The sequence below is a fragment of the Mirounga angustirostris genome, unplaced genomic scaffold (genome assembly GCF_029215605.1).
Source record: "Mirounga angustirostris isolate CCGP_5_RB_7025 unplaced genomic scaffold, mMirAng1.0.hap1 SCAF_8, whole genome shotgun sequence".
NCBI classification, from domain to species: Eukaryota; Metazoa; Chordata; class Mammalia; order Carnivora; family Phocidae; genus Mirounga; species Mirounga angustirostris.
The window spans coordinates 96,755,212-96,762,149 of NW_026991716.1; the positions used below are offsets into that span (position 1 = coordinate 96,755,212).

At 49.4% G+C, this 6,938-nt stretch overlaps 1 long non-coding RNA gene across 1 annotated transcript; it reads right to left on the minus strand.

Annotated features, from left to right (window-relative positions):
* Nucleotides 1-2,543: 2,543 nt before the first annotated feature.
* LOC123837072 (uncharacterized) lies at nt 2,544-5,074 on the minus strand. The gene is made up of 3 exons (XR_006789146.3): nt 4,362-5,074; nt 4,058-4,157; nt 2,544-3,463 (listed from the first exon to the last, which is right to left on the minus strand). It is a non-coding gene; the product is annotated as an uncharacterized LOC123837072 (long non-coding RNA).
* Between the last annotated feature and the right edge of the window lie 1,864 nt (nt 5,075-6,938).

Below are 6,938 nucleotides of genomic sequence, written 5' to 3' on the forward strand. Positions count from 1 at the left end.
AGGTAGCAGAACCGTGAGCTGGAATCGAGCTCCAAGTCCTTCTGACTGGGAGCTGATACAGTCGTCTAAAGGTTACAAATCACATTTAAGAGGAGATCAGGCAACTGGAAGGGCCTTAGCCGTCTCCTAGCCTGAGTCTTTTAATTTCAGAGATGGCAGGGAGAACTCCAATGCTTTGACAAAGACTGTGGAGCTAGGTTGGGACCGACGTCCTTCCTCCCAGGACAGTGATCTTTTAAGCACATTTGTGGGTTTGCCTGTCTGGGGCCACAGAGGGGCTTCTTCCAAAGAACATCTTGTATGAAACATATAAACTCAGAGCCCCTCTCCTTGAATCAAGGGAGGAGGCCCAGAGCCTGGCTGTCCCTCGTTCTCCACCTGTTCTCTCTCTCTCCCCGCACTTTTGGGGAGCAATTCAAAAACCACTGGTGTGGAAGCCACCGATGTGGCATTAATCATCTTTGGTGTACCGGGCAACCCCCAAAGCTCCGACTTCTTCCTCCAAATGGCTGCGTAGGCCTTGCAGGCCACCCTTCGTGCTTTGGGTTCCCTAGCCCTCATCCCCTGCCTTGGGGAGGCCTTGGTCATGGGCCTGTGGTGCTTCTTGCTCGCTGGACATGTGATGACCCAAGATGTCCCTAGGACCCTGGGGTTATAAGAGCCCACATTTATTCATCCTGGAAGAAAAGGGGGAAAGTAGGAGGACGAAGAAATAATCAAAACATTTTTAAAACATGAAACTTCCTTCTGCTGCCGGGGGTGGCATTGGTGGAGAGGGACGGCTGCTAAGCTGACAAGTGTGATAAGCATTCTTGGGCCGGATGCACCACGAGAAGATGGGTAAAAACACCAGGGGCCATGCATCTATAAAGGAAGCCAAACAGGAAATTTGATGTGAATCATCAGCAAGCAGACTGTATGAGAGGGGCCATGCGGCTCAGTCAGAGATAAAGTACGTGTTGCCTTGTCTAGGGGCGGTGAACGGGAGAAATCACATTAGCCAAATCTGAGCTAGAGATGCAGAGCATCTGGGTTTATGTCAAGCTGATATGAATGGATTCTGCTGTTGGAGGCAGGACGGTTTAGGAAACTGGAAATGAACTTCAGCTTTAGGAACTACGAAAAGAGGCCATATTGATTTCACCACTGATGCCAGATGTTGTTTCTGAGGTGCCGTAAAAACCCTTGGCAGACTGTGCAGCCTCGGCTCATCTTGTGTCCATTTGTCCACCTATTTCTGTGTCACCTGCCAACGTGGGGGTTGGGAGGCAGTTAGCATTGTCATGTGTGCTGGCAGGCACAGAATAATGGGGAGTTCCGCACAGACAAGCAGGGTTCCACTCAGTAAGACCTCCACCGGAAGTGAAGGTTGCCTGCTCTCAGGCCCTTTGGGGGAGGTCCCAAGAGTTGTCTCTCTAGGGTAGGGTCTTCTAGTCCCTAGTCTTCTACTCTAATTGGTCTGTCCCACAGAAGTACGAAGTGAGAGGGAACGGTGGGAGTAGGTCCCTGAGAACTGTGAAGCTGACTGAAAGCTGGCCAGCCCCTAGCACTGAGACAACCTGGGGCTCCCTTTCCCTAAAAGGGAATTTGGGAGGCAACACTGCTTCCTGCTCACACCAGCTCCCACTCTGAGCCTCAGAACGGACAACGGTTGCAGGTCCATCAACATGATGCCAATAAGAGGATATCAGGATGGTTCTGAAGATGTTCAAGTCATATCCCACGAGGATGCCAATGGAACACTGCAGGTTGGAATGGAAATCAGCAGAAAGTGTGGTAGAAGGAGCCTGGTCTTGGACTCTGGAGCAGTGGCTTGAAGGGCCCCTCTTGCCCCTGGGCCCTTGGGCCCAACCTTTTGTCTCCTTGCTTTCTGGTTATATACAGAGGCTAGGCTAGAGGATCTCTGAGGCTAGTCCCACCAGCACCCGTGGCAGGAGGTTATCTCCCCACTCCCCCCACCACCCTGCACTCCATCCTTCCCCTCTCCAAGCCACCTCGTTTAGTAATGAATCTAACACTTACTGAGGGTCTGCTATGCTGCTATGCAAAGCGCTTTATAGATACAAACTCACTTAATCTTCATACAATCCTGTGTGGGCAAATACTATTATTTTTGTCTTACAGATGAAGAAACTGAGAGAAATTATGTAACCAGCTCTGGGTCACACAGCTAGGAAGTGCCCAAGCCAGGACAGAAACAGCATACTACTTCGAAAGTGTATGATCATTCAAAAGTGGGCAAAAGACTTGAATAGACATTTATCTGAAGAAAATACAAAAGGCCAATAAGCACAAAAAAGATGTCCAATAATAACTAATCATTAGGGAAATGCAAATCAAAACCATAATGACATACCACTTTACCCATTAAGATGGCTATTATTTAAAAAAAAAACAGAAAATTTTAAGTGCTGGGTGAGGATGTGGAAAAATTGGTATCTTGTGCTTCGCTTCGGGGAATGTAAAATGGCGCAGCTGCTGTGGGAAATAATTTGTTCTTCAAGAACTTAAATATAGAATTACCGTATTGATCCAGTAATTCCACTCCTAGATATATACCCAAGAGAACCGAAAGTAAGAACCTAAAAAGATACTTGTACACCGATGTTCAGAGCAGCTTTATTCACAATAACCAAAAAGTGGAAACAACCCAAAAGTCCATCTACAGATGAATGAATAAGCAAAATGTCATATATCCATACAATGGAATATTATTCAGCCTTAGAAAGGAATGGAGTTCTGACCCATACTACAACATGGAGGAACCTCGAGGACATTATGCTGCATAAAATAAACCAGTCACAAAAGGACACCTATTGCATGATTTCACTTACACGAGGTACGTAGAATAGGCAAATTCAGGGGCGCCTGGGTGGCTCAGTTGGTTAAGCGACTGCCTTCGGCTCAGGTCATGATCCTGGAGTCCTGGGATCGAGTCCCGCATCGGGCTCCCTGCTCGGCAGGGAGTCTGCTTCTCCCTCTGACCCTAAGCCCTCTCATGTGCTCTCTCTCTCTCATTCTCTCTCTCTCAAATAAATAAATAAAATCTTTAAAAAAAAAAAAGAATAGGCAAATTCATAGCTACAGAAAGTAAAATGAAGGTTCCCAGGGGCTGGGAGGAGAGGGGAAGGGGCCGCTGCTTAATGGGTGCAGAGTTTCTGTTTAGGATGAGGAAGAGGTTCTGGAGATGGACAGAGGAGACAGTTGCATGAGAATGTGGATCTACTCAATGCCACTGCGTTGCACACGTAAAAAGGATCACAATGGTAAATACCATGTTATGTATATTTTACGGCCACAATGGAAGTGTGCAGATTCGCCCCCTGCTGCTGCACTGTTGGTGGTTCCTGTCTTCCGCTCCAACTCAGCAACAGCACCTCGGCTGCAGGGGGGCGGTCCCCTCAGCAGAGCCAGGCTCCTGTCTGCTTCCCTACCCCAGGTGCTCTCAGCCCAGGTCCACCACCTGCAAGAGAAGGTGCTCAGCCCTGCTCTTCACCAAGAAGCCTTTGCTGTCTACACTGGCGCTCTGGGCTCTTTTAGGAATTTCCCTAAGACTCGGAGTCTTCGCTCTGATCTTAACGCTGAATTACACATTGTCTTGTACCAGCGTCTGCATGTGTAATGATGACCCTGAGTCACCATCTAGATTCTACTTTGGATCCGGAGCAAAGGACAGAAGTGGAAATGCTGCAAACGATAAATAAGGGCTTCGTGACTTGCCTCGAAACGACAAGTACTGCTGACTTTTATGTCAACTCTGGCCTCTATCTCGCCTTTGCGTTGGTCTGTGTGGAAAGAACTGCAATTTCCAAAGTCAGGACTAAAGAAGGGACAAATGAATGTAATTAGGAGATGCAGGAAAGGAAGAGTAGGAGTTGGCCAGGCCGAGCTCTGGTTTGTTAACAAGGGCCTTCGATTCAGATGCCGCTCTTTGAGTAGTAGCAGCTTTAGAAATCTCCGCAGCCAGCGAGGCTGTAACGGCTTACAGGGTTATCAGCTTTTTATTTCTAAGCTGTCTTATATTCTGGGCACAGAACCGGCTAGGAGGGATACAAACCCAGTGGTAGTAGCTAGCCGCAGGTATGGCCTGTATTGAAACCCTGGCCTTTGTTCAAGTCGTTCTTATCGTACCTTCTTCAAATTGCTTGTTGGGTCACCTGGAAAGAAGTGATACAGCTGGGGAGTTGAGGAGGGGAAGGCAGGGGAATAGGGCAAGTGTTTAAAAGGTCACAAATTATGCAGCACTTGTGAAAAATTCTAATTAATTGGAAGCCCCTTTGATGATAGCTCCCCCCTCCCCCTTTTATACTTCTGTGTAACGAAGGGCAAACGTCCTTGCAGGTGGAGGCATCCTGACATACCTGGCCTGGGCGGGACCCAGCAGATTTTCCTGCCGCCAGAGCCCGCTGGTCGCTCCCCCCACGGTGAAGACGTGAGGCGGGCGGACCTCACCGGAGGCGAAGTCGGATTGTGATGAACAGCGACCTCTAGCGCGCGGCTCGGGATTTGCATGCGGCCAAGAGGACAGCCTGAAAATAGCCGCAGAGAGATGGGAATTCTTACGAAATTCCCCACAAACAAAGGCGAGAGAAACGTTTCCTCATTGTTTTCCGTGGTAGAGACGCTCGGGACTGACCGCCTGAAGATTTCGTTCGTTTCTGCCGCGCACCACCAGCAGTGCCCGAGATGCTACTCAAACGTTGCTGGGTTTGGTTTTGTTTTTTGTTTTTTGTGGGGTTTTTGTTCCCCTCCACATGGATCACGGGGATTTGTTTTTTAAAGCCTTCTCAGTTGCCTTTAGGGCTTCACCCTGGGGAGTTCACCCAGGACGGGGTGTGCGCGCCGCCGCGTGCTGCAGAGAGGGCTGAGGCCAAAGGCGGGCGGGGAGGGGCGCTCAGGAGGGGCCACAGGCTGTGTCCCCTGGGAGCTGTGGAGAAGGTCAGGGGCTCCTGCTCAGCCTCCCTCAGCGACAGCAGCTCTCAGAGGCGCAACTTACGGTGGCAGGCTGTTGAAGTCTTCTTTCCCCCCACCCTGGTGCTTCCAAGGGCAGTAAGCAGCCTAGAAGGTTCTTACCCTCTGTTCTTCCCTCGTATTCTGCCCCTCCCACTCTTCTTAGTCTCCAGGGCCAAGTTTAGGCCAAGCTAGCTCACAGGCTGATGGTGTTCATTCCCCCTGAATAATGGGGCCAGAGGGAGACCTCCCAGCTCTGTTAGGAGCCAAGAGGAGATGCTTCGGAGAAAGGCTAAAATAACAGTTCCTGGCCCATGACTTTGCTGTTTTGTCAGGGGAATAGGGGCTTGGGGTTGGGAAGGGACTACATTTTCCTGTAACTTCAACGGAGATGGATAGATTCAAGTACATATTTGCTGAATAACAGGGTTTGCCCTGCTGCTGCTTATTAACGAAGCTTCAGAGTGGAAATGCTGCATTTATTTGTTTGTTTTGCTGTGGCTTTTAAGCTGCGAGCACATCACTGTGCTTGGGCTGTCCCAGTTTCATGAGTGCTCCCTCCTCCCTACATTATTAGATCAAGGATCTAAGCAGTTGCTTAAAGCAGGAGCAATCCTCAGAGTTGACAAATTGAAGCCAGAGATTCACACTGTCCTCGGCCACATGTTCCCCTAATGTCACATTTACGTGCCAGGAGCGGGGAGTGATTGGTGAGGGTGGGCACACAGATGAAGGAGGGGTGACCATTACGTGACCAGATAGAGCCAGGGAGGCCTGTGGACGGTACTGGATCAACCAACACGTTTGCCCAGATGACATGGCTGAGACTGTGGCCCAACTTGGGAACAGGTTTGGGGCAAGGGGATGGACAAGTTCAGGCCAAGGGGGAGGGCCACAGTGAAGAGGCTAAGATAGGCAGAGCTCCCTGGTTCCTGATACAAGGGTTCAACAGTCTTGGGCTTGGTCTTTGGTGATGTTAGAATCCCAGCCCAAGAAGAAAGAAAAGTAAAATAAAAATGATGGTTGGATAAAAGCAATACCAATAGAAGTAGGTGTTGTGGCTGAGGTGGTGGGGCTCAGTGGGGGAGGGTAGGTAGAATCAGAGGGGAAAAGTCTGAGGAGGAAGACGGTTTCCCTGGGAAAGGATCCATGTCTGTTCTCAGGCTGTGACAGTGCAAACAGAAAGATGGGTAGGAACGCTAAATATCAAGAGAGGAAAGGACAGCAGGATTTGCTAGCAAACTGGATTAGGAATTGGTCAGGAAGGATTTGGAAAGACTCAAAGGGAAATGAAGATTTCTCAAAAGTTCTCTGTCAGGGAGTTGGCAAAATGGTGGCATTGACCAACTGGGCGCTCTGGAAGGGCCAGCTTTTTCTGGAGGTAGACGGTGAACCAGGTGTGTCCTGGAAACAGAGTTTCTCCTGGAGGAAGCCAGAGCTCACTCTTGATTCTTGCAGTCTCCCTTCTACAGCACCTCTGCCTCTGCCTGGCACCATTTCCATTCATCTGGCACGTGCAGCCCCCTACCCCCTACCCACCCCCAGCACCTGCCAGTGGCTGTCTCTCCTTCCTCAAATCTCCACACTGCCACTCCTTCGTCATCTCATGTTCTCACTGCTTACCTGTCAGAGCAGGCTAAGACACCCAGAAGGAAGCTACCATGCCCACCGTTGTCTGGCTGTTTCCAGACACTTGCCCAGATATTTACATGGCTTGTTCCTTGACTTCATTCAGCTTTCTGTTCAAATGTCACCTCCATGGAGAGACGTTTCCTATCTAAGATAACACCCCTGTCTTTCTCTATCTCCTTACCCCACTTTTCTTTATGGAGCTTCATTACCACCTGCTATATGTTTATGTGTGCTTTTTCTTCTTCCCCACTGGACTATAACGCTTCAGGGGCTCTATTATATTTAACACTGAATCTCTAGCATGTCCAATGGTGCCGGGCACATAGAAGATGCTCAATAAACATTCATTCAGCAAG